Below are 286 nucleotides of genomic sequence, written 5' to 3' on the forward strand. Positions count from 1 at the left end.
TATATATATATATATACATATATATATATATATATATATATATATTTATTTATTTATATATTTATATTTATTTATTTATTTATATATTTATATATTTATTTATTTGTGTGTATACAGCCCGCAACTGGTTGCTAACAGCAGCACTAGAGACAGAGGGCGTGCTGCAGCTGTCTTTAGGTGAGCAGCAGAAGCAGCTGCTGCTGCAGCAGCTGCCGCTGCAGCATATATTTGAGTTGCTGCCGGTCAGACTAAACCCAGAAGCAGCAGCAGATCTAGAAGCACAAGT

The sequence above is a fragment of the Eimeria mitis genome, genomic scaffold (genome assembly GCF_000499745.2).
Source record: "Eimeria mitis Houghton genomic scaffold, Emh_scaff8042, whole genome shotgun sequence".
In the NCBI taxonomy this organism is placed as follows: Eukaryota; Apicomplexa; class Conoidasida; order Eucoccidiorida; family Eimeriidae; genus Eimeria; species Eimeria mitis.